Source organism: Hypanus sabinus, chromosome 10 (genome assembly GCF_030144855.1).
Source record: "Hypanus sabinus isolate sHypSab1 chromosome 10, sHypSab1.hap1, whole genome shotgun sequence".
NCBI lineage: Eukaryota > Metazoa > Chordata > Chondrichthyes > Myliobatiformes > Dasyatidae > Hypanus > Hypanus sabinus.
In genome coordinates this window covers 67777821-67805820 of record NC_082715.1, presented here as the reverse complement: position 1 = coordinate 67805820, position 28000 = coordinate 67777821, and the positions used below count along the sequence as shown (strand labels likewise).

At 39.7% G+C, this 28000-nt stretch overlaps 1 long non-coding RNA gene across 1 annotated transcript in view; it reads right to left on the bottom strand.

The window, feature by feature from the left end:
* Window positions 1-1733: 1733 nt before the first annotated feature.
* The window catches only part of LOC132400727 (uncharacterized), a 159524-nt gene continuing 133257 nt past the window's right edge, over window positions 1734-28000 (bottom strand). Inside the window, exon 4 of the long non-coding RNA XR_009514346.1 lies at window positions 1734-4564. This is a non-coding gene — a long non-coding RNA (uncharacterized LOC132400727). The remainder of the gene's footprint in view (window positions 4565-28000) is intronic.

Sequence of the window (28000 nt, the reverse complement as noted above, 5' to 3'; positions counted from 1 at the left end):
CATTGTCTGCAGTGTCAGGTTCACAGTCACTGTCCAAATCCTCATTGTCTGCAGTGTCAGGTTCACAGTCACTGTCCCAATCCTCATTGTCTGCAGTGTCAGGTTCACAGTCACTGTCCCAATCCTCATTGTCTGCAGTATCGGGTTCACAGTCACTGTCCCAATCCTCATTGTCTGCAGTGTCGGGTTTACAGTCACTGTCCAAATCCTCATTGTCTGCAGTGCCGGGATGACAGTCACTGTCCCAATCCTCATTGTCTGCAGTGTCGGGTTCACAGTCACTGTCCCAATCCTCAATGAGTGCAGTGTCGGGATGACAGTCACTGTCCCAATCCTCATTGTCTGCAGTGTCGGGTTCACAGTCACTGTCCCAATCCTCATTGTCTGCAGTGTCAGGTTCACAGTCACTGTCCAAATCCTCATTGTCTGCAGTGTCGGGTTCACAGTCACTGTCCCAATCCTCATTGTCTGCAGTGTCGGGTTCACAGTCACTGTCCAATCCTCATTGTCTGCAGTGTCAGGTTCACAGTCACTGTCCAAATCCTCATTGTCTGCAGTGTCGGGTTCACAGTCACTGTCCCAATCCTCATTGTCTGCAGTGTCGGGCTGACAGTCACTGTCCCAATCCTCATTGTCTGCCATGTCGGGATGACAGTCACTGTCCCAATCCTCATTGTCTGTAGTGTCGGGATGACAGTCCATGTCCCAATCCTCATTGTCTGCAGTGTCAGTTTCACAGTCACTGTCCCAATCATCATTGTCTGCAGTGTCGGGATGACAGTCACTGTCCCAATCCTCATTGTCTGCAGTGTCAGTTTCACAGTCACTGTCCCAATCATCATTGTCTGCAGTGTCAGGTTCACAGTCACTGTCCCAATCCTCATTGTCTGCAGTGTCGGGTTCAGAGTCACTGTCCCAATCCTCATTGTCTGCAGTGTCGGGTTCAGAGTCACTGTCCCAATCCTCATTGTCTGCAGTGTCGGGTTCAGAGTCACTGTCCCAATCCTCATTGTTGACTGTGTGGGCAAGATGTGCACCACATCCTGACACCTCTTTTACATAAATTCCAGGTGCAGCCACTGCTCCCCCCACTGTTTCTTGTCAGCAAGCATCACAGGACACTCGTTTCCTACTGCCTCGCAGTACTTCCAGCTCTTAAAACAGAAATGTGTGCTGCTAAATGTCATTTAACATATGTGTGGGAAGGTTCAGCAAAAGCTGTTTATGTTATTGTAGGGTTACAAGGTTTTCACACAATGTACTGAGATCTTGTTGGATGAGAATGAAATGAGAAAGACATCTTGTACTCTGTACTGGCCTCAGGAAGCTCTGATCAAAGATAATGGTGGACGTCAAAGCAAGATTAAAACATTCCAAGTAGCTGAAAGCAGTCCAGGAAGAAGTTGAATTAACTATCAAAGACTCTCAAGGCCACTCTTTTTACCTTCGAGTGCTATATCCACTGAATGCATTTTTGCAAATTCATTTTACACACACAGAACCAGAATCACTTTTTGCTGATATGTGAAGCATACCAAAATTGTGGTTCGGTACGAAGCACAAATCACTTGACAATACCATAACAGACAACACTAAACAGCCAACAGTCCACAAGGCAACGATGCAAATAGCATAAACAATCAACAATTAGCATAAATACCAATAATGAAATTTAAATAAATATGAACATGTGGACAGACTAAGTAATTACCAATAGGACAAGAAGAGCAGGAAAGACCATTTAATGGATGTTGTGCAGAGATACTCAGGGTATTACATCTAAGTGAGTTTTATTGGGAAGCTGGAAATGAGCTTCAGAGAAAATGAATAGTCTGGTGATGGACTTATGGAGTCTCCTTCATTGCAATTTGTTGAATAAGTGACTGCCAGTGTGGGTGGAGCCGGCAGTAGTTTGTCCAGCTCTTCTCTTCACTCTGGCAAGGAACAGGTCTTTTAATGTCGGTCGCCGACAGCCAATGACCACTGGCTGCAACCTGGACTTGGAGAGATAGGAGAATGTGGTGGGAAACCAAACGGTGATAGCAGTGATCACAACACTCTCAATGATGGTTGAGTAAAAATTCGTCAGAGTACACCCTGAGATGCTCAGGAAGAACAATTTCTGCTTTGTTTTCCTAGTGATGAGTGTAATGTGCTTACCCCACTTCAATATATTGGTAATTGTACTCCCCAAGAATTTGAATGACTCAACCACAGACATAGCTTGACCATAGCGGGTTGTCGGTAGAAGTCAACCTCATTTCCACTGTCCTGATAACATTAAGCTCCAAGATGATAGAAGAGCACTATGCTTCATGACAGTCTACTTCTCTTTGATAGCAGGTCACATCATTAATGACGAATAAACTCTTCTCGGGCTTCCAGCTTTGTACAGGTGTCGTTTATAACCAACGCTTCAACAACAAGCACTGCCATCTTCTTCAGGGATGATGCCCTGAATGTGTCTTGTTTGGCAGTATTCTTCATCCCTGAAGAACATGGTAGAGTTTGTCATTGAAGCATCAGTTATAATCAATATCCGTACTTGGCTAGAGGTCCAGAAGAGTTTATACACTGGGAAAGCACGAGATCTTTTTTCAGTTCACATCATTATTAGAGAAGGGACCAATTCATGAATACATTATATGAATACAGAAGATGACTTACTTAAGCCCACCTCTGCTTCCGCGGAATAGGCCACAGACAGCAACTGTCCTGGGCCAGTCTTTTAAGTTACCTACCAGTGTAGCCCATTGAAGATCCTTCCTCCCCCAGGGACGAGGACTTTGGAGCTTCTATTGGTATTTTGGTAGCACTAGGTATTTACTGGATGAGGTTGCTATCCCTATGCCCAAACCTCCTTCTTTCATAGCCAGGGTGGGGACCATCCATCATGGAGTTACAGAAGATTAAGATATATGGAATTTATCGTGATTTATCTGTTTGGATTCTGCTCGCCAATAGAAAACAAAGAGTGATAGTCAATGCAACACACACAAAATGTTGGAGGAACTCAGCAGGCAAGGCAGCATCTATGGAAGAGAGTACAGTCAATGTTTTGGACTAAGACCCTTGGCCTGCTGAGTTCCTCCTGAATTTTGACTGAGTTGCTTGGATTTTCTCTTGTTAGTGAAAGTCAGTGGGTCTTATTCTAGCTGCAGTTCCATGGCAATTGATGTTCCGCAGAAATCAATACTGGGACTTCTCTTTTTTTTGATATACATATATAAATGGATCGGTTGAAAGCATAAATGGCTGGATTTCTAAATTTGCAGACAATGCAAAGATTGGTTGTGTTGTGGATAGTGTAGAACATTATCAATGGATACAGCAGAATATAGATCAGAAGCTACAGCTGGATTGAGTTTAATCCAAACAAGTGTGAGTTGTTGCATTTTGAGAGATCATATATAAAGTATACTGTTAATGGCAGGACCCTTAACAGTGTTGATGTACATAGGGATCTTGGTGTCCAAGTTCATTGTTCGCTAAAAGTGGCTGCACATGACAAAAGGGTCATAAAGAAGGAGCATGGCATGCTTGCCTTTATTAGTCAACACTCTGAGTTCAAGAGACAGGAAGTTATTTTGCACCTTTATAAAACCCTAGTTAAGCTGCATCTAGATTATTCCATTCAATTCTTTTTGACCCATTACAGGAAGGATGTGGAGGTTTTGGGGAATGTGCAGAGGTGGTTTGCCTGGATGCTGTCAGGATTGAAGAACATGTGCTACAAGATTAGTTTAGACAAATCGGATTGTTTTCTCTGAAACAGTGAAGGCTGAGTGCAGACCTAATAAAAGTTTATAAAATTATGAGAGGCACAGATAGAGGACGGCTGATATCATTTTCCCAGGGTTGAAATATCTAATATTTCAGGGCATAGTTTGAAGGTGAAAGGGGTAAATTTGTACCTATAGCCCTCTATTTTTCTCAGCTCCATGCACCTATCCAGGAGTCTCTTAAAAGACCCTATCATATCCGCCTCCACTACCGTCGCCAGCAGCCCATTCCACGCACTCACCACTCTGCGTAAAAAGCTTACCCCAACATTTCCTCTGTACCTACCTCCAAGCATCTTAAAACTGTGCCCTCCCGTGTTAGGCATTTCAGCCCTGAGAAAAAGCCTCTGACTATCCACACGATCAATGCCTTGCATCATCTTATACCTCAGGATTCTGCATTTTATGTGATGGTAGCAGTGAGAAAAAACAAGACCCACGTAGTGGAGATCTTTGATGAAAGATGTCATCTTCTTGAGGCATGATGAACCATGATGGACCAGACTCGTGTCCACAGCTTTCTGAGGCCTCTTGTGCTCCTGTGCATTGGAATTACATTACCAGGCCCTTGATACAACTAGTCAGAATTCTTTCCACAGTTGCTCAATTATTTGGTGACATGCCTTAAGCATCTAAGAAAGTAGAGTTGCTGGTGTGCCTTCTTCATGATTACGTCTATGTGCTGGACCAGGACAGGTCATCTGAGATGACACCACCTCAGAATTTAAAGCTGCGTTCTCTCTCCAGTCCAGACTCAACAATGACAGCTGACACATGGTCCTCTGAAAACAAAAGGGTTTGCTCAGATAAGAACTTCATTGGATATTTAATTAATATATTAAAAATGATTTTTATTATTATTACTTCTTTCTTTCTGTATTTGTACGGCTTGTTGTCTTTTATTACACTACACATTTAAAGAGGATGCGCAAAAGAAAATGAATCTCAGGGTTGTATATGGTGACATACGTACTTTGATAAAAAATGTACTTTGAACTTTATTCACCTCTTAAAACAAGGGTTTTGAAAGAGTTTGTGGAGAGTCCAACTGCAGGAGAAAACATACAGAACCCGATCTTGGGACAGACCTGAAGATGGGTGAACATTTTTGGAAATAGTAACCACAGCTCATTATGTTTTTATGTCATTATGTTATTATGTTTTAAGGTAGTTATAAGTAGGATAAATTCAGATTTTGTGGGTAATGACTAAATTAGAGGAGGGAAAATTATAACAAGCTAAGACAGGAGCTGAGGGGAATTGATTGGGAGCAGCTGTTGTTGGACACGCGCACGTGTGACATGTGGGAGTTGTTTAAAGACCTGCCAATCAGAGATCAGAATCAGTATGGCATGGTAAAGAGTAAAGATGATTGGCATTAGTGTCACTGGGTAGTGGTCATCTATTTATGAAGATGTAGAATTCATTGGTACAGGGATGACTTGAAGCATGTGGGAACAGTAGCCTGGAGTGAAGTGTTGAAGATGTCCTTTAAATGTCAGTGAGCTGGTGTTCATGCTCCCTGAGTTCTCAGCCTAGGATGTGGTTTGACCTGGCCACCTTACAGGGGTTGACTCTCAGCAGAAGCCTTCTCACCTCTATTGCTGTTACAGAGAAAGTGCTGTCACCTGAGAAAGGGGTAGCTTTCATGGCTAGTGTTGTGTTGCATACCTCGAAGTGTGCATAAAGCTTGTTTAGAGCATCGGGAAGAGAGCCATCGCTGGTACAGTCGATACTGTTTTTCCTTGCATAGTCAGTAATGCCTTTGATGCCCAACCCATATTTGGAGGACCTTTATGGGACAGGTTTCCGTGTTCAGGTGGGCTGTCTTTGTCCTTTTGACACCTATGATGAGGTCTCTCCTGGCTGCTCTAAGAGCTGTTCTGTCACCAAACATGAAGGTAGAATCGCAAACTTTTAGTAGGGAGCACACCTCAGCGTTTAGCCAGGCCTTTCGGTTGAGCTGTAAAGTGACCGTTCCTGAGGTACCAACATTGTCAACACACTTACTGCTGTAGTAGGTGACAGATACATGATGTTTAGGAAGCTATAACCAGATTGGATCCTTGTGAAATATAAAGATAGCTGGAAACACCTGAATCAGATGATTAGGAAGGCCAAATCCCTTGGCGGGCAGGATCAAAGATAATCCCAAGGCATTTTATACTTGTAGTAAGTAGAAGTGGATAACTAAGGAAAGGCTTTGTCCACTCCAGGATAAAGAAGGGCAATTGTGCTTGAAGTCAGAGCAAGGAGCTGAGGTACTGAATGACTACTTTCAATCAGTATTTACTGAGCAATTGAAGGATAGTGCAGATAGAGCAGGACATGCTCATGTGCTGGACATTGTGAGGAGGTAGTGCTGAGGCTTCTGTAAAGCATTAAGGTAGATAAGTCCTCAGGGCTTGATGGTATATATTCCCGAATATTGAAAGCAGCAAATAAGCAGATTGCAGAGGCTTTGACAACATCTGTGTATCTGCATTGACAAAAGGCAATGTCATAGAGGACAGGAGAGTAGCAAATGTTGTGTCTTAAGTTAAAGTTTGAAGTTCAAAGTAAGTTTATCAAATTTATTTATGTCACCATAAGCAAACCTGAGATCCATTTTCTGTGGGCATGCACAATAAGTACAAAGAACTCCAATAGAATCAATGAAAGACTGAACCCAACTGGATGGACAAAAACCAATATACAAAAGACAACAAACTATGCAAATACAAAAAGAAAAAAATGATGATAGTAGTAGTAATAATAATAATAATAATAATAATAATAATAGTAATTTAAAAAACAAGCAATAAATATCAAGAAGATGAGATGAAGAGTGCTTGAAAGAGAGTCTACAGATTGTGGGAGCAGTTCAGTGATGGGGCAAGTGAAGTTAGCCAATCTAGTTCAAGGGCCTGATGGTTGAGGGATAATAACTGTTCCTGAACCTGGTGGTGTGGGTTTTGAGGCTCCTGTACCTCCTTCCTGATGGGAGGTGTCTTCGATGATGGATGGTGCTTTACTGCAACAGCACTCCACATAGATGTGCTCAGTGGTGGGGAGGGCTTTACTCGTGATGGGCTGGGCCGGGCCGTATCCATAACTTTTTTGTAGGCTTTTCCATTCAAAGCCATTGGTGTTTCCATTACAGGTCATGATGCAACCAGTCAATATACTCTCCACTGCATATCTATAGAAGTTTGTCAAAGTTTCAGGAAAGGAAGTTAAGGCAATCCAGATAATTATCAGCCTGTAATCCTCACAGCAGTGGTAGGGAAGCTATTAGAGAGGATACTGATGGGTAGGATTTATGCACATTTAAAGAGGCATGGGCTGCTTAGGGACAAGTCACCATGGATTTGGCATAGACCTTTCTGAGCATGGATATGGCTCAGACCTTAACTAACATCAATAAGCTCATTTACCACATAGGAAGTGAAAAAGGAGCTTGATGAGAGTTAGACAGTGGATATTATCTACATGGACGTTAGAAAGGCAGTTAATAATGTACCTCATGGCAATTTGATTCAGAAAGTCAAGATGCCTGGATCCAGGGTAAATTTCAAGTTTATACTCAGAACTGGCTTATCCATAAAATACAGAGATTATGGGTGGAAGGATGTTATTCTGGCTAGAGATCCATGACCAGTCATGGTCCACAAGGGACTTCTGTTGTTTGTGATATATATCAATGATTTGGATGAATGTGGAGATAAGTGGATTAGCAAGTTTGTGAAGTCAACAAGACTAGTGGATTTGTGTATGGTGTAAGGACTATCAAAGAATATAGCAGGATATAAATCAGTTGTAGACATGGGTAGAGAAAAGCCAGATGGAATTTAAAGTGTGAGGTGCTAGACTCTGGGAGATCGTGGAAAGAGAATGTATAGGGTTAATTGGCAGCTATTTAGTAGCATACAGGCATAAAAGGACCTCAGCATCCAGGTCCATAGTTCACTGAAAGTAGCTCATGGTACTTAAGGTGGTAAAAAACCCATATGGAATTTTTGCCTTCACTAGTAGGGTTGTTGAATACAGATTAAGGAAGTTGTGCTATATAAAACTTTAGTCATACCACACTTCAATTATTATGGGAAGTTCTGATTGTCCTGTGAAAGAAAGGATGTGAAGACTGTGGAAAAGATGCAGAAGAATCTAACAAAGATGCTGTTTGGACTAGAGGGTATGTGCTATAAGAACAGGTTGGACAAATTCGGGATGTTTTCGCTAGCATTAGACACTGAGGGGAGACCTGACAGAGTTCTTTTTAATTATGAGAGCCATATATAGGGCAGATAGTCAGAATCTTTTCCCCAGGGTAGAAATGTCAAACACCAGAAGACATGCTTTTAAGGTTTGCAGGAGGAAGCTTAAAAATTATGTGAGGTCAAGTGTTTTTACTCAGAGAATGTTGGGTTATCAGAGAAAGCACACATTTTGGTGACATTTAAGAGGCTTTTATGTAGACACATGAATATGATGGAAATGGAAAATATAGATAATACACAGGAGGAAGATATTTAGCACAAATTGGCATCAAGAACAGTACAATATCTTTGGAATAATGGCTTTTCCAGAGTTGTAATATTACATGTTGATCTATGTTCTTCTAGACAATTGGCTCATCATTATTTAAAATGGTGGCATACATTAAAGCCAGAGAGATAGTTCTAATTCCAGGAATTTTCCATTATATTCTGATCAACAAGGATAATTGACAACTCATAAACGTTTTACTTTGATGTACAGAAGTTTTTCCGCAGTAAGTAAGTAACCATACATTGCTCATCCAGCCAGGCACATGCACAGTACACACAAAATGTTGCAGATCAGGTAGCATCCGTTGAAATGAATAAAAGTCGAAATCTTGGGCCAACCCTTCATCAGGACCTGGCTTCAGACTGGAAGAAAGCTGCCAAAGAAAGTGGTTGAGGCAGGTGATTAAAAAGATACTTGGGCAGGTGCATGGATAGGAAAGGTTCAGAGGGATATGAGTAAAAAGTGGACAAATGGATCTAGGTTAGACTGGCTCCTTGATCAGCGTGGATCAGCTGGGCTGCAGATCCTGTTTCCCTGCTATATTACTCCATGATTCTGTGGCCCCATCTAGTGGCAGAACTACTGACAATCACGTCCTGTACACTTACCCTCACAACAGTGGACAGTTAGGGTCTGTTCCTGAGTCAATAAACTTCATTCCTCTGTTAGTATGCCTTGTCCTTGGATAATTCTGCCCATTACACTCTACTCTAATGAGGATACTCTCTTCATGAATAAACTCTTTTTTGGTTTCCAGCTAGATACAGGTTGGAAGCCTGAGAAGACTTTATTCAACATATACTCCTGGAAAGCACTGGATTCTTTTTTACACTCTTTTCATATCTGAGCACAACCATTTCAGTAGAAGTCTTTCAGAATGTTGAAGACCTGACTCAGTTCCCCTGCAGAATGCTGGAAAACACCATATATTTGTGGAATCAAAACAGCCAGTGAATCCAGGAGTGGGTATTAAACAACACAAATGCAGAAATAAACCTGAAAGCCATTTCTGAAATGCTGCAGAAAGACTGTGATAGTATATTGCATTTGGAAATACAGCAGATTAAAATTAACAAAAGCTAAATACTGCAAAAAAGTCTGACAGCCTGAAAGTCTGACTGTTTCTTTCCAATTGACAAGGGATTCTGCATTCTTGATTTTGCTGTCAGCCTAAAATCAGAACAAAGTAACACTAACCTCAAACCAAACCCAGGTTTCTAGATAGTTCTTGAGTTTTATCCCATCCACTTTATTTCAGCATTGACTTTGTTAAATAGGATATTGCAGTGGGATTATAAGTTGTTTTTCAAATACAGATCATACTTGTTAACACCTGAGGTGAGTCTAGTGAACAGGCTAAGTATCAATATTCTATTCTGACACCTACAAGTTGCTGAATATTTGCATCACTTTGTAAGCTTCTTCATAGATCTTATTTCTAAGTAAAACCATCACTTTGTAAGCTTCTTCATAGATCTTATTTCTAAGTAAAACCAATGCCTAGCATGTTTTAAGTAAAATATATGCTCGAGAACTTTTGAAATCCTGGCGTAAGTTAGTACATACAGTACGAAACAAAAATAACTGTACTGAAGTAACACAGAAAGAAGTTGGAAAAATATCATTGCAGTGTTAATTCCAATGATCTGCTCACGATTACACAACTACGTACAGAATATATTGAACATTCTCAGCAGTCTTCCGTTTCTCCTTGGTTAAGTCTCACCCTCACATTACTTTTGAAATCAACATGCACATTTTACCTATAACATTGGGAGATGAGCCATACTGAAAGGCATTGGGACATTTCTAAATGCTGCTGCTGAAAATTAGACACACCATGTAGGATGTAGTATATGGCAGCAGCAAGCTGCACTAATGGTTTATTTCATAGCAGTTATTGATGATTGTATATCAAATGTATGTGGGTGGTTTAAATATGTTAAAATATAACTAGTATTCCATACAGGGGTCTTTCTGCTTGAAGGATAATTGTAGAATTCAGTGCCTGAATAAAATATGAATCTCAATATTCCATATTCACTGCAGAGCCTATTTCTGAGCATTTGCCCTTACTCGGCAGGGAGGGAGCTGATTAGCGAGATGTGTGGATAATTGAAATCATATGCAGATTTAGCTTCTTGAGCTGATTTGTCTAATCAATGCAATTAAACTGGGAATAAGCATGATTGGCCTTGTTCTGTGTGGTGTGAAGCCAACAGAAGAGAATGCAGAATTTCATTGAGTATTTCTTCAAAGTTTAGGTGAAGGGGGAGAAAGGGTGCTTTGTTTTGAGGTGACTGTTCAGCAGAAATAAACAAGATGCTGGCTGTTGATGCTGCACAGCACAGATCATAACTGTGATGGGCCTCCAATGTCTACTCTGCACAGTGAACTAATATTGAGCAATGGAGGTGTAAAGCAGAACACTTCTGTTCTCCACATTAGATATTAGTTGTTAATTAGTATTAAGAACTTAAAACATTACAAGATAGGAAAAGTGCCTTTGGTCCAAAAGTTGTGTTGAACCAATGAAATGAGTCACCAAATCAGATTCAATTCCATTAGAATGAGATTCTGATTTAATTCAGATTCACTTATTTATCAGATGAGCATCATAACATACAGTCAAATCAAGTTCAACTTTAAGTTTAATGAATACCCATGAATATAGCCAAATGAAACAGTGTTACTCTGGGCCAAGGTGAAAAACACAATACCATCAGTCATACATAGCACAAGGTACATATAGCACATATAAGATAGCAAGCACATGTGAGATAGCAATGAAATACAGTCACACAAAAATGAGTCCAAGTCCCTGATTCCATGAATGCTGCAGCTGTCTGCAGACCAACACAATACAGCGTGTCTTCTCCCGAGCCAACACTGGGGGCAGCACCAACTCCAGCCTGGACACTGCACCACACTGCCTCGCCCTGGGCATATGCAAACAGGCAACACCAAGGCTTGAGGGCCAATCCTCACTGCAATCAAGGCCACACAGCTCACTGGACACCCCTCCCCCCCTCCCACCGGTTCGACAATAAACCAATGAGTCGGACTTGCAGCATTCTACATCACCAATGTCTTGCAATCACAAGAAAAGCAACTAAAGGGATCATTTGCAGTTAGACAGCACACCTCCTTTAGGCACCAACACCTCTGTTGCAGGCAGCATCAAGGTCCATACCTAGTCCAGCTCCCTTAGTTTCTCTGTCAATTAGCAATTCACTGATGGTATAATCCTGCAGTGCTTTAAGCAGTCCCATCATTATGCACTAAGGGAATGCAATCCAGCTTGTCTTTCACTGAGCAAACACTGGAGAGCAGCATTGGCTCTAGTATGGCTGCCACACCTCTGTTTTCTCCCACACCACCTACAGTGCCTCTCCCCTAGGCAGCTGCAACAGGCAGCCCCACACTAAAACTGAGGACACACATCACCCCAACACTTGGTCTTGCCAATGAAACAGTGCACTGGACTCCTTACCTGCCCTGCTGCTCCTCCCACTTCCCTTTCCTCCACAGCCTTCTGTTCTCTCCTATCAGATTCCTCTTTTTCCAGGCCTTTACCTATTTCACCATTGATCTCCCAGCTCTTTATTTCACCCCTCCCCTCTCCTGGTTTCACCTATCACCTACTACCTTGTACCTCTTCCTCTCCTCCCCTGTCTTCTTAGGCTACATCCACACTAGACCAGATAATTCTGAAAATGCCGGTTTCGCGTAAAAACGACAGGCATCCACACTATGCGTCTTTAAAAATATCTCTATCCACATTGAAATGGAGATGTCGGCGAATCTCCTCCTCCTGAACATGCGCAGGACACATCTACCAAAAACAAGCAGCATGTTTGGTGTCGAATCTCGCCGTAAAGGAGGGCTTTTGTGTAGGTTACAGAGTTGAAAAACTTAAAACGACAGACAGCTGTTGGCTTTTGTGCAGGAGAACTTAAAAGTGTAAAAAAAAATACTGGAGCGTATGGAGGCAACCAACAGGGTGTTCACGGACAGATTGACCCGGCTGACGACGAACATTGAAAAACTGACTAACTCTGTTGCATTAATAAAGCACCTTGTTAAATGTATAAAACATGTCTGCATCAGTGTTATCTTCCATACAATGTTACATTAGGCTGTTAAACATCTATTGTCAGAGAAGTACTTGCATAAATAGGTAAACCACTTCATACGACCAAGGACAGAAAACAGAGCAAAGTGAATATACTTATTTATTCAGTAAGTTATGGGTCAAAGTATTTGGTGAGTATATTTCTAACTCTTCTGGCTTCAGTCTCGTTGCCGTCTGTTCTGAAATTGCTAGGTTGCATTCAAGAAAACAATGAATTGGTGTGCTGCTGTCTAAGTTACTCCATCCACACTGATCCGGCCAATCCGGCGTTTTCAAAAATATACACTCTGGAAAGCATTTCTGAAAAGCTCTGGTTTTGGGGGACGAAAACTCTGTTTTAGTGTGGACGGAGGGTGAAAACGAAGAGAAAAAGCTTCAGTTACAGATTTATCTGGTGTAGTGTGGATGTAGCCTTAATCTGACTTCTAGTCTCTTCCGGTCCTGATGAGCTTCAGCCCAAAACATTGCCTGTTTATTCTTTTCCAAAGATGCGGCCTGGTCTGCTGAGTTCCTCCAGCATTTTGTGCATGTTGCTTGGATTTCCAGCATCTGCAGAGTTTCTCTTTTTAGTGAACCAGATGTGCTATTCTACATTACCAGTCTCAGCTGGGTCTAGTGATCGCAAGGAAAACATCCAAGACAGTCCCTCACTCCATTTGTTCGACTGCACACCACCCTTGTGCAACAACTCCGATGGCTTCCTGTAGCAGGTAGAAACATGGTCTGTACCAAGTTCACTTCTTCCACTATCGCTATCGAGCAATTGGCTAGTGGGGTAGACCTGCAGTATTTGATGCTTTTGATACCTAGCAGTGTCTTCCTGTCATAACAATTACACCTTTCATCAGACCTAGAGAGACTGCTGCAACCACGTGTGCTATCACCTTACCAGTTCAGATAAACTGCAGGGACTGTTTCTGTGTGGTAGTGCTCTATGACTTGATGACCCTATGACTGTCTACTCTATCTCTGTCTCTCATAACTTTATAAACTTCTGTCAGATCTTCCATTATTCCAGAGAAAACAACTCACATTTGCACAGTCTCTTCTTATAGCACAAGACCTCCAGTCCAGATAGCATCCTGGTAAAACTTCTCTAAAACCTCAACATTGTTTCTTGAATGGAGCAACCAGAACTGAATACAATGCTCTCGGTCTGGTTTACCAAGGGTGTTATAAAGCTACAACTTAACTCCCCCACTCTGTTTCTCTGCTGCGTGTCTATGAATCTATGATTCTATGATTCTTGAACTCAGTTGCTTGACTAAGACAAATTTAGATGGGTACATGGATGGGAGGAATGCAAGTAGGTAAATAAGTTGCAAGGGCTGCAACAAAGTAGATTGAGAAATCAGGAATTCATCTTTATCGTACAAGAGGCCCACTCAAGAGTCTGATATCAGCATGATAGAAATGAGCACAAACTGCTGGAGGAACTCAGTAGATCAGGCAGCATCTATGGAGGGGAATAAACAGTCAATGTTTTGGGCTGAGACCCTTCATCAGGATACACCAGGTCAAGTTGTTGATGGAATTTACCCATAGGGCTGGCTGGCATGGTAGCGTGCAGATGACCTGGCTTCAATTCCCATCGCTGCCTGCTAGGAGTTTACACATTCCTCCCCCTGACCATGGGAGTTTGTTCCAGTTGTTCCAGTTCCCTCCCACAGTACAAAGACGTACCCATTGGTAGGTTAATTGGTCATTGTAGATTTGATTAAGCTATGATTAAATTGGGAGACATCTGGGTGGCGTTACTGGCCGACTCTGCACTGTATCTCAATAAAATAAAGATTTTTTACAGTTTTGTTCATCCTGTTATAGGAAGGACATTGTCAAGCTGGAAAGGATACAGAAGAGACTCCTATGAAGATGCTGCCTCAACTAAAGGGCCTGAGTATCAGTGGGGTTGGTCATGGTGGATCTTTATTCCCAGGAGCACTGGAGAATGAGGGGTGACTTCAGAGTTTATAAGGGATACGGATAAGGTCATAGTCTTTCTCAAGGGTTAAAGAGTCCAAACCTGGACAGCACAGATATAAGAGTGGAGAGATTTAAAAGTTACCCGAGAGGTAACTTCCCTCACAGGTTGGGCCAAAGGCTTTGTTTCCGTATTGCACTACTCCATGACCTTATTACTAATTCAGAGTCACCCAGTTAAGAAAGAGATGAGGAGAGTTTCTTTTCTTAATGGCCAACAAATCTTTGGAATCTTTTGCTTCAGAGAGATGTGGTGGCTGAATGATTGACCACCAGTAAGATTTTTTGTGCATAAAAGGGGAGACAATATAAAAGATCTGATCAGCCTGGTCTCTGATTGAATGGTGGAGCAGATTCAATGTGGCACATGGCCTACTGCTGTTTCTGTTTTCAGTTTGCCCCAACAGTGGCAGTTAATGAGGATTTAACTTCCTATGCAGCTGATTTGTTTTGCGTTGACTCAAACACCTTTTGTCACACAAACAAAACTGGTTCCCAGAAACCTGTTGTACCAGACTAGGGATGTCATTTCCATTATTAATAAAATGCATGATTTATCACACTTTGCTGTACATTGTTCAAAATCCTTTAACAATAGAAACTGATTTATTATGATTAGTAACACCTGTCATCTTTACAGTACATCTTACCTCCTCACTTAGAATTACATATTTTTCAACAGTATGACACATAAAGAGCCACTGACAACTGCCATTGCATAAGCCAAGGAAACAAGGAACATAGAACAGTACAACACAGGAGAAGGCCCTTCAGCCCACAGTGTTGTACTAATAATACCTAATCCAATCTGCCTGCACATTGTCTATATCCCTCCATTCTCTGCATATTAAAAGCAGCACAACTCACCAGGTCAGGAAGCATCTTTCGAATGGAATAAATAGTTGATTTTTCGGGCCGAGACACTTCTTCAAATCTGAGGCTCCATGACCTGCTGAGTTCCTCCGGCATTTTGTGTGTGTTGTAATGGATTTCCAGCATTTGCAGAATGTCTTATGCTTACAATTCTCTGCATATTAATATACCCCTCTAAAAGCCTCTTAAACATTTCAGGTTTCCACAAATAAAATGGTGAAAGTGTTTTATGTTTAAAAAAGCCATAGCAAATCATTTATTGAACACAAAGCGGGTGAGAGTCCGTTATGTAATAACCTTATCACATCGGACCCGCCTCTGAAAGTGAAACCCAAACCCAACGTTGGTGATTGTGAATTCTGAACATTTCCTCCAATTAGATTACCCGACATAGCCCCTGCCCCCCAGAGTTCATCATATTGGTATTGTGCGCCTGTCAGGAGTCCTGCTAGGGCCCTGTGTTCCACAGGTGGAGGAACAGCAGGTGCCTCTGGCTCATCCAGAGTTGTGTTGACATGCTCATGGCCACGTCGTGACAGAAGGGGCATGGTAGTGAAATCCTCCAAGTCTTGTTTAAGGTGATCTACCAAAACACGTTCAAGTTTAGCCCTCTTATCTATGATAAATGTATTTTCTCTCCAGTTTCAAAATGCCAAGTGGGGCATCCTAAGTGGCGGGCTGAAATGTGGTGTTTGATCCCATGTTTTGTGATTATAGTGGAGAATGTAGGCTTGGTGAGGTCTGGGAGTTTGTCCAGCAGTCAAGTAAACTCACATGCGGTGGAGCATGCATTTGACAGAGTCATAATGGGGAACTTACTGGGGGAGCAGGGTGACAAACCAAAATCCTTGACATCCACAAGCTGGCAGTCCTTAAGTAAAACTGACAGTCCTTGGAGAAGTGGAGAGGAAGGTGTGTGATTCCCTGGTGCCAAAAAGGAACTACAAAGATAACATCAGCAATAGCAACATGGAAATTTCCAACAGCAAACTAATTTTTAAATCTTCCTCCACTCAAAAACCAATTTGAATCAGATTGAGTCATAAAACACATTCATTAATCACTAATGATCTGACAGTTTTTCTTTTACATCATATTTATGAACTAACCATTGATGTAATCACTTATTGAGTTGTAAAGATGGTACAGAAGTGCAAGAGGACGATCGATAAAGACATCATTAGATATGATCCACAACAATAATATCATCAAGAAAAAGGCTTACACATGAATAGTGAATACAAGACCATGGGGATTATTATGCTTTCTTTTCAATAACTAAGTTATGATGTAAAACAGAAAAACTCTTCAACAGTGTCATATTTGACATGGTTTTCATTCCGTTTTGGCACATTTGTCAGAGTGATAAAATGATAATTTAACCAAGGAATATCTAATTTCTCTCTACATAAATGAGAGCTCTCTAAGTTAATTATAATGACATACTTACATGGTATTTTCTTCATAACATGTTATATTCTGTGATTGCACACTGTCCATGAAATGTGGTCACATTCTGTCACATAGCCTCAATCAGTTTGCAAAATGTCCAATCAGAACAGGATTGATTATCCTCAAATGTGTCACAGCTCAACAGAAACCAGGTGCTCTACACACTCGTTCATCTGAAGCCCTTTCTACTTCAATGTTTTTAGGGACAATAGAGAAGGAGTGGGAATATTTCATTCAATTTATAGTCACACCATCAACTTGGAAGGAAACATCTCAGATGAGGTTAATGTCAGCCTTGCCACATTTACCCCACCGCACACAGGTAACCACTGAACGTATGTGAGAAAATCAAGAATGAAGGATCATGTGCAGATTCTATTCTGCAATGATCATGATAACTGGAGTGTACACAACAGGGAGCAGGAGAGGCAAGCCGAGCACAAGGGAGTCTCAGAGGCCAAGAGAGAAGGAGAGAAAGAGAGCGAGGGGGGAGAGACAATGAAAGTGAAAGAGAGAGAGAAAGTGAAACAGGAAGTGAAATGGAGAGAGAGAGAAAGTGAAATAGAGAGAAAAAGTGAGAGGCAGAGTGAAATGGAAGGAGGATGAAAGAGAGAGAAAAGATGAAATGGAGAGAGAAAAACAGAAACAAAGTGAAAGTGAAATAGGTAGGCAGTGAGAAAAAGAGTGAAATAGGACAGAAAGAGAGAGAGAGAGAGAGAGAAAGAAAAAGTGAAATAGGAGAGTGAGAAAGTGAAATAGAGAGAAATAGAGCAAGAGAAAGGGAGGTAGAAATAACATTGAAACAACTCATCAGGAAGTTAAGGCTCAATTTTGAAGATGTACAGAAGAGGAATCTGGATAACGTGTGTCCCTTAATCAACATCACTGAAAGATATTTGGTAAGTCTCACACTGGCCTCTGGTCAGTTGCTGTGTGCAAGCTGATGGCCATGTTTCCTTTAATTCATGAGAGCCCACATTTGAGAAATCATTCACTGATTATAGAGCAATTTGTAATGACATGTAGTCATGAAAATTGTTCAGTAACTCCAACACTGTTCATTTTCCAGAATCAGTGGGCAGCTATAGGTTGATACAGTGTGGCATAGACAATTAGCCTGATAACTAGGTCTCTGAATGCCATTGGCTCAGGACGAACAAACACTTCTGCCAACTATTGTATCAAACCTGTGGATCTGGAACAGCTGCCAGCTTTAACAGCGCAAAGACAAGAATCTGCATGCACTATTCCTCTTTTCTAATAATATGGTGTCTCCATATCACTTTTTGGTGGGCCTCAGATATCACAAGGAGTTGCTTGTTTGAAGGTGAATGCACCTGAGATTTAAAATGCAAGTGGGGCCTTACGAAACTTTGTAGCAGGCTTGAGATATCACAGTTTATTAGGTGCTTGGCAAAGGCCTATAAAAAGAAGAGAGATTTAAACAGAGCTACCATTGTGAGGGCGGACATTGTGTGAGTAGGACAGGGTTAGAGTGCAGAGCTTGATGATTTAGCTCAAGAGGTTTTGAAAAGAAGAGGCAAAGGCAAGGTATGTTTCTTGTTTTCTTTGTTTATTACTACATAGCAAGTGCAGTGAGGATAGGTCCAGGGACAGTGGTGTGGCTTCATGTGAGATGTGAGATCTCTGGATGATATCTAATCTCCTGGATCACTACATATAAGACCATAAGACCAAGCAGCAGAATTAGGCCATTCAGCCCATCAAGTCTGCTCCACCATTCCATCATAGTTGATCCCGGATCCCACTCAACCCCATACACTTGCCTTCTCGCCATATCCTTAGATGCCCTGACCAATCAGAAAACTATCAACTTCCACCTTAAATATTCCCGTGGACTTGGCCTCCACCACAGTGTGTGGCAGAGCATTCCACAGATTTACTACTCTATGGCTAAAAAAATTCCTCCTTACCTTTGTTCTAAAGGGTCACCCCTCATTTTTGAGGGTGTGCCCTGTAGTTCTGGATATCCCCACCACAGGAAACATCCTCTCCATATCCACCCTATCTAGTCCTTTCAACATTCGGTAGGTCTCAATGAGATCCCCTCATATTCTTCTAAGTTTCAGTGAATACAGGCCCAAAGCTGCCAAACACTCCTCATATGTTAACCCCTTCATTCCTAGAATCCTTGTGAACCTCCTCTGGACTCTATCCTTTCTGAGATATGAGGCCCAAAATTGTTGATAATACTCCAAGCAGCCTGACTAGTGTATAATAAAGGATCAGTATTATCTCCTTCTTTTTATATTCTATTTCCCGTGAAATAAATGTGAACATCGCATTGGCCTTTTTTACCACAGACTTAACCTGTAAATTAACCTTCTGGGAGCCTTGCAGGAGGACTCCTAAGTCCCTCTGCATCTCTGATGTTTGAGCCTTCTCCCCATTTAGATAGTAGTCCGCATTATTGTTCCTTTTGCCAAAATTCATTATCATACATTTCCCAACACTGTATTCCATCTGCCACTTCTTTGCCCATTCTTCCAATTGGTCTACGACCTGCTGCAATCACATTGCTTTCTCAGCACTGTCTACCCCCCCCCCCCATCTATCTTCATATCATTCACAAACTTTACCAGAAAGACATCAAATCCATCATCTAAATCATTGACAAACAATGTGAAAAGCAACAGTCCCAATACTGACCTTTGAGGATCACCACTAGTCATCGGCAGCCAACCAGATAAGGCCCCTTTACTCTCGCTCGCTGCTGCCTGCCTGTCAGGCATTCCACTATCCATGTCAGTATCTTTTCTGTAACACCATGGGATTTTATCTTGTTAAGCAGTCTCACGTGTTGCACCTTATTAAACACCTTCTGAAAATCCAAGTAAATGACATTCACTACATCTCCTTTGTCCACCCTGCTTGTTACTTCCTTAAGGGACTAACAGATTTGTTAGGCAAGACTTTGACTTATTTTGTCATTAGTCTCCAAGTACTTTGAAACCTTATCCATGATACTTGACTCCAACACTTTCCCAACCACTGAGGTTAGGCTAACTGGCCCATATTTTCCTTTCCCTTGCCTTCCTCCCTTTTTAAAGAGTGGAGTGACATTTGCAATCTTCCAGTCCTCCGGGACCATGCCAGAACCAAGTTATGCTTGAAAGATCATGACCAATGCACCCGTTATCCCTTCAGCAACCTCTCTCAGGTCTCTGGGATGTAATCCATCTGGCCCATGTGGCTTATCCACCTTAAGATCTTTGAGTTTGCCGAGCACTTTATCCTTTTTAAGAGCAATGGCGTTAACTCCTGCTCCCTGACACTCATGGACCTCTGGCACACAGCTAGTATCTTCCACAGTGAAGACTGATGCAAAGTATTCATTAAGTTCATCTGCCATGTCTTTGTCCCCCATTACTACCTCACCGGCATCATTTTCCAGTGTTCCAGTATCAACTTTCGCCTCCCTTTTACTCTTTATATAACTGAAAAAACTTTTGCATTCCTGCTTTACATTGTTGGCTAGTCTGCCCTCATATTTAATCTTTCCCCTTCTTATAGCTTTTTTAGGTGTCTTTTGTTGGACTTTAAACTTGTGCAAAGCAGAGCTGACTTGATGGGCTAAATGGCCTAATTTTGCTGCTGCGTCTTATGGTCTACAGTAAATGTATTGTGTTGCACCTCCTTCCACTCAATAGCAGGTTCATCAATCTGGAAATCGTTAGGAAGTGCAGGTCGCATGATCTACCAGGGGAAAGCTATAGCGAGTGGGTCTCCAGTACTGACTCTGGAGCTCAGATGGGAAGGAGGAAAACAGTGGTGATAGTGAATCTATGGGAACAAACTGAAGGTTCTGCGCTTGTGAAAGAGGCACCCTGATTGTATATTGCCTTCCTGGTGCCAGGATCAGAGACATCTTAGATCAGGTCCAGAACATTCTAAAGGAAGAGGGTGAGCAACCATGGTATATATTGATACCAACAGCATGAGTAGGAAAAGGGATAAGGTCCTGAAGAGACAATATAGGGTGCTAGGGAGGAAACTGAAAAGCAGTAGCTCACAAATAGTAATCTTTGGATTGCAGGTAAGAATAAGATGATTTGGCAGATAAATGTACAGCTGAGGATATATGCAGTGGACTGGGTTTCAGAGTTGTGCATCATTGGGATCTTTTCTGGGGATGGTATGAACTGAACAAATGAGACAGCTTACACCTAAACTCAAGTGGGACCACTTTCCTTGCTAGCTGGTTTGCTACAGCTGTTGTGATGAATGTAGTAGGGAGATGGGTACCAGAGTGATAGTTTAGAGGATGGTGTACAGGTAGATACAGCATGTAGAAGGGGGGACGTCACGTGATGACGTAGGATCGAGATGCTGGAACCCAGCCCGCCCGTAAAAAAGTTAATAAATTAATGTTTAAGTGAAGAAAAGTTAATTAATACTTTTTTAAGGTTACTTATAAATTACTCTGGATTGTTTTAAGCTATGCCTCATAAACAGAGGACGAAGAAAATTACTACCGTGAAGACCACTCAAGTTGGAACAGAATCAAGGCCTACTTCTACTGAAGAACCACGGACTCAGGTACAACACACCACCGGTGAAACAGAAAAGGAGACCGCGGCAGCATTGGCCATTTCTAAAGGGAAAGATCAATGAGAACTGTGCAAGCGTAAAGGAACGAGCATGCGCAAAGGAGAGCAACTAGAACTACAAAACCCAGCAATGACTGAAACCGACAGTGAACGTGAGTCTGAGAGAGAGCCGGACTCTCTGGAAAAATCAGACGAAGATGGAGAAGAAGATGAAAGTTCCTCTGAAAATACAAAAAAGACTTTGAGGCAAATAATGCATAAATTAGAAAAATTAAATGCATTAAAAGTAATTAAAAGTAACCAAAAAGTAATTAAAGAAAAAATAACAAATATGGAGGCTATGTTTGATAAAATGACAAAGAAACAGGAAAAAATGGAAAAGAAAATTACAGATTTGGACGTCAAAATGGAAGAAATGGATGGAAGAATGAAGAAGATGGAAGATGATAATGATGCCTGGACATCAGAAAGAAAACAACTCGTGGGAAAAATTGATAAGCTTGAAAATTTTAGTAGACGCAACAATATTAAAATTGTTGGACTTAAAGAAGGTACCGAAGGAGAAGACCTAATAAATTTTTTTCGAAAATGGATTCCTGAAAAATTGGAAATGGGAGAAGAAACTTTAATTGAGATTGAAAGGGTGCACAGAGCCTTAAGACCAAGATCTCAAGATGATCAAAATCCGCGATCAATTTTGATAAGATGTTTAAGATACCAGGATAAAGAAAAGATTTTGAAGGCGGCTGCCCAGGGTGCTAAAAGAAGAAAAGGTCCGTTGATGATAGCAGGGAAACCAGTTCTTTTTTATCCTGATATAAGTTATAACCTTTTGAAGAGAAAGAAAGAATTTAATCCAGCTAAAAATGTTTTATGGGAAAAAGGTTATAAGTTTTTAATGCGTCACCCAGCAACATTGATAATTTTTTTGGAGGAGGGAAAAAGATTTTTTTCTGATTATCAAGATGCGGAGGTGTTTGCACAAAAACTTCCATCTCTTCGTTAATTAAACGTAGAGATTTCTAAATGCAATGACAGAGAAAGCAAATGGAACTGATGGACATTTAAGGATGATATAAGGGAGAAAAGTAAAATTTTAGAAATATTAATTGAGAATAGTATGTTTTTTTTATATATACTTTTTAAGTTGCGGGGGGGCTGGGGAAACTTTGAATCGGTTACTACGGGATTCACGTGTGTAATCATGGCGACTGCCATGACCCGTACAATAGAGGGCGGTAATGTTGTGTTTTTTTTTTCTTTCACAACATTAGTAGGGGGGTATTTTGTTTTTTTCTTTATTTTCTATTTTTCTTCTATTCTTTTGCCTGGATGATTGATGGGGACACACACAGCAACATGGAGACTTCTAAAAAGATTTCCCAGGATACAATGAAAGTTGAAAGATTAGTTATTATTATAGATTGGAGTAACATAAATAAAAATAGTGACTAATTTATTGAATTTTTTAAGTTTTAATGTTAATGGGCTTAATGGACCAATAAAAAGAAAAAGAATTTTAACATATATTAAAAAAAAGAAAATAGATATAGCTTTCTTACAAGAAACTCATTTAACGGATATAGAACATCAGAAATTAAAAAGAGACTGGGTTGGAAATGTTATTGCAGCTTCATTTAACTCAAAGGCAAGAGGAGTTGCAATTTTGGTTAATAAAAATTTACCAATTAAAATACAAAATGTATTAATTGATTCAGCAGGAAGATATTTAATTATACATTGTCAAATTTTTTCAGAACTATGGACTCTTATGAATATTTATGCACCAAATGAAAATGATGTAAAATTTATACAGGAGGTCTTTTTGAATTTGGCTAATGCACATGATAAAATATTAATAGGTGGAGATTTTAATTTTTGTTTAGATCCAGTTTTAGATAGATCAACAAAGGCTATTACAAAATCAAAAGTAGCAAAATTAACTCTATCATTGATGAAAGATTTAAATTTGATTGATATATGGAGAAGAATCAATCCAAAAGAAAGGGATTATTCATTCTATTCAAATAGACATAAAACATACTCAAGGATAGATTTTTTCCTATTATCAACAAATACTCAAAATAGAGTGAAAAATGTGGAATACAAAGCAAGAATATTGTCTGATCACTCTCCTTTAATAATGACAATGATAATGATAGATAAAGAGGAATCAATTTATAGATGGAGATTTAATTCAATTCTACTAAAACGTCAAGATTTTTGTGATTTTATGAAAAAGCAGATTCAGTTCTTTTTAGATACAAATTTACATTCAGTTGATGATAAATTTATATTGTGGGAAAAGCATATTTGAGAGGCCAGATAATAAGTTATACTTCTAAAATTAAGAAGGAATATATGATAGAAATAGATCAATTGGAAAAAGAGATTATAAAATTAGAAAAAGAATCTCAAAGAAATATGACAGAAGAAAAACGAAGACAACTTATTAATAAGAAGTTAAAATATAATACACTCCAGACATATCGAACAGAAAAAGCAATTATGAGAACTAAACAGAGATATTATGAACTAGGTGAGAGATCACATAAAGTTCTTGCATGGCAGTTAAAAACAGATCAGATTTCTAAAACAATAAATGCAATTCGAACAAAAGTGAATGAAATTACTTATAAGCCTCTAGAAATTAATGAGGCTTTTAAGAATTTTTATTCTGAGTTGTATAAATCAGAATCAAAGAATGATGACGTTAAGATAGAACAAGTTTTATCACAAATAACTCTTCCAAAATTTAATACAGAAGAACAGAAGGGATTAGGTATGCCTTTTACATTGATGGAAGTTGAAGAAGCTTTGGGATCACTTCAAAGTAATAAATCTCCAGGAGAAGATGGTTTTCCACCTGAATTTTATAAGAAGTTTAAAGATTTATTAATTCCTCCTTTTATGGAGTTAATATATCAAGCGGAAAGAACGCATAAACTTCCAGAATCTTTTTCAACAGCTATTTTAATAGTATTGCCCAAAAAAAGATAGAGACCTTTTAAAACCAACATCATATAGACCTATTTCTTTATTAAACACCGATTATAAAATAATAGCAAAAATCTTATCTAATAGATTATCTAAATGCTTACCAAAATCAGTGCATATGGATCAAACAGGATTTATCAAAAATAGACAATTGGCAGATAATGTAACTCGGTTATTTAGTATAATCCATTTAGCACAAAAGAGGGAGGAAATGAGTGTGGCAGTTGCTTTAGATGCAGAAAAAGCATTTGATAGATTGGAATGGGATTTTTTATTTAAGGTACTGGAAAAATATGGATTAGGAACATCATTTATAAAATGGATTAAAACCTTAAATACTAATCCAAAAGCTAAAGTTGTGACAAATGGTCAAATTTCAACATCATTTCAGTTAACAAGATCAACTAGGCAAGGTTGCCCATTATCACCTGCTTTATTTGTGTTGGCAATAGAACCACTAGCTGAATTAATCAGAATGGACCCAGATATTAAGGGTTTCAGAGTTAATCAGAAAGAATACAAGATTAACTTATTTGCTGATGATGTTCTACTTTATTTAACAGATCCATTACATTCACTACACAAATTATCTTATAGATTAGAAGAATATGGGAAAATATCGGGTTATAAAATAAATCGGGATAAAAGTGAAATTTTACCTCTTACTAAAGGAGATTATAATCAATGTCGATTAATAACTCAATTTAGATGGCCAGCAAATGGTATAAAATATTTAGGTATAAGAGTTGATAATGATATAAAAAACTTATATAAATTAAATTATTTACCACTTTTGAAAAAAATTCAGGAAGATCTTGAAAAATGGATGGCATTACCAATAACATTAGTAGGTAGAGTAAATACTATAAAAATGAATATATTCCCTAGACTACAATATTTATTTCAATCATTACCAATACAATTACCCCAGAAGTTTTTTCAAGAGTTAAACAAATATGTGAGGGAATTCCTCTGGAAAGGTAAGATGTCAAGAATATCGTTGGAAAAATTGACATGGAAATTTGATCTAGGAGGATTACAACTTCCAAATTTTAAGAATTATTATAAAGCAAATCAACTTAGATTTATTGCATCTTTTTTCGAGAAAGATAAACCAGCATGGATTAGAATAGAATTAGATAAAATAGGAGAAAACGTACCAGAAGATTTTATATACAAATGGGAATCTAAATGGATACGGGAAAAGACAGAATCTCCTATATTAAAACATTTGATTGACTTATGGAATAAGATAAATGTTGATGATGAGACAAAAAAATCTTTATTAGCAAAGAGATCTTTAATTCAAAATAGACTTATTCCTTTCACAATGGACAATCAACTTTTATATAATTGGATTCAAAAAGGGATTAGATATATAGAGAATTGTTTTGAAGGAGGTATATTAATGTCATTTGATCAATTAAAGAATAAATATAAAATATCAAATAACACTTTATTTTGTTACTTTCAATTAAGGGCTTATTTAAGAGAAAAATTAGGTCAAACAATGTTATTGCCGAAATCTAATGAAATAGAAATTTTAATTCAAAAAGGAAATATTAAAAAATTTATATCTTGTATGTATAATTTGATTCAAAGACAGGCAATTAAACAAGTCCATAAGTCAAGACAAAAATGGGAAAGTGATTTGAATATTAAAATTGAAGAAACAAATTGGTCAAGACTATGTCTTGATAGTATGACAAATACAATAAATGTTCGGTTAAGATTAGTGCAGTATAATTTTCTACATCAATTATATATTACACCACAAAAAATAAAAAAAAATTAAATCCAAATTTATCGGATCAGTGTTTCCGATGTAACCAGGAAACTGATACTTTTTTACATTCGACATGATCTTGCTCTAAAATTCAACCTTTTTGGACAAATTTAAGACTTTTACTGGAACAAATTACAGGAACACAATTTCCTCATAATCCAATATTACTTTTACTGGTGATATTGAAGGGATAAAACTGAAACTCAAACTAAATAAATATCAGAAAGAATTTATAAAAATTGCACTGGCAGTAGCCAAAAAAGCTATTGCAGTTACTTGGAAATCGGATACATATTTAAGTATAGACTCTTGGAAGAAAGAAATCTACGGCTGTATTCCATTAGAAAAAATTACTTATAATTTAAGAGATAAATATGAAACATTTCTGAAAATTTGGAGCCCTTATTTACAAAAGACAGGATTAAATATATAGATGCTCTGAAGATGAAACAATTGGTTATTAGGGGAAAGAAATAAATATACATATTAAAGTTATTACGAATTCCATGGAGCATGTGGAGATCTTCCAACAACCAGGCATTCTTTCTTTCTTTCTTTTTTTTTTCTTTCTTTCTCTTTTTTTTCTATAGGGCAGTTTGGGGGGAGGGGTTAAGGGGAGGGGGGGTAAGGGTTATATACATTTTTTTTCATTCTTTACTTTGTAACTATTTAAAAATGCAATAAAAAAAAGTTTTCAAAAAAAAAGCATGTAGAAGGGTTGTGAGAAAGAATTGGCAGTGTACACGGCATGATAGCAGTCAGTTGGATGGGTTGAAATGTGTCCATTTTAATGCCAGTAGTATCAGGATCAACTTAGAGCATGGGATGTTACAGCCATTGAAGAGATTTGGCCATCACAAGGATAGGAATGAGTGCTGGATGGTCTGGGGTTCCAAAAGGGTCAGGGTGAGAAGGATTGGGTTAAAGAGGTGGGGGTGGCATTGACAATCAGGGATAGTATGTCAGATGCAGAAAAGGAGGACATCATCCTCCTCATCACAGAAAAGGAGGATCGAGGCACGACTGCTGAAGCACATGGAAGTCAGTGAGTTAGACCAGTAGGAAGGACAGCTTTATAGATCAGGTGTGAGAGGGGCAGGAATCAGAGTAAAAGGGCTTTGGTGATAACGGGTCGAGATGTGGTAAGCTACTTATGAAGAATAGGGAGTATATCTGTGAGGCCGGTGTCCTACACCGGATGTCAGATGTGGGATGTACAGGAGACTCCCAGCCTCTCTGACGGCCACATCTGCACCAGGTGCATCGAGCTGCAGCTCCTTAGGGACCGGGTTGGGGAACTGGAAATACAGCTTGATGACCTTCGTCTGGTCAGGGGAAGTGAGAAGGTGATAGAGGAACTATATGCAAGTAGTCACACCGGGGCCTCAGGAGACAGATAAGTGGGTAACAGTCAGGAGAGGGAAGGGCAAGAGTCAGATACTAGAGAATACCCCTGTGGCTGTCCCCCTTAACAATCAGTACTCCTGTTTGAGTACTGTTGGGGGGGGAGGATGACCTATCTGGGGGAAGCAACAGTGGCCATGCCTCTGGCATAGAGTCTGGCCCTGTGGCTCAGAACGGCAGGGAAAGGAAGAAGATGGCAGCCGTGATAAGGGACTCTACAGTCAGAGGGTCAGACATGCAGTTCTGTGGATGCTGGAAAGGAACACGGATTGTAGTTTGCCTCCCAGGTGCCAGGTCCAGGATGTTTCTGATCACGTTCATGATATCTTGAAGTGGGAAGGTGAACAGCCAGAGGTCGTGGTACGTATTGGTACCAAAGACATAGGTAGGAAAAGGGAGGAGGTCCTGAAAGAAGACTACAGGGAGTTAGGAAAGAAGTTGAGAAACAGGACCTCAAAGGTAGTAATCTTGGGATTACTGCCTCTGCCAC